Raw genomic sequence first — 442 nt, 5'->3', positions numbered from 1 at the left:
GTGTGAGCCTCCCATTGTGTTCTGCAGAAAACTTCACAGGCTGTGCATCCACCATCTGGCCAGAAACAAGGCCAGACAGACCGTGTGGCCTCCGACCAGGATTGAAAACAGACTCTCAGGCTAAGTGGGGAGTTCCCAGAAATAGATTCTCTGCTCTCTAAGAGCGGAAATCAGAGTTTGGGACTTTCTAAAATTGGCTGTGTGCAGTGTTTTTTTTTTGCTTTCTGGCAGCCCTGGTGAGAGACCTGAGGTTTCACCTCTCCCAAATGAGATAAAAACACAATTAATGGGAGGAAATGGGGCCAAGATACAAGCAGTGATAAGAAGCCAGTCAGCTTTTATATTGGGTACATTTTCACATCGGTGGCAGCAGTGCTCTTCCCGATCCTCCATCTGTGCAGCATGACATGTTTTCATCAAGATAGTAATACAGCCTTGCACC

Source organism: Cololabis saira, chromosome 10, assembly GCF_033807715.1.
Source record: "Cololabis saira isolate AMF1-May2022 chromosome 10, fColSai1.1, whole genome shotgun sequence".
NCBI lineage: Eukaryota > Metazoa > Chordata > Actinopteri > Beloniformes > Belonidae > Cololabis > Cololabis saira.
The sequence above is the reverse complement of the archived record's forward strand: the minus strand, read 5'-3'. Positions refer to the sequence as shown.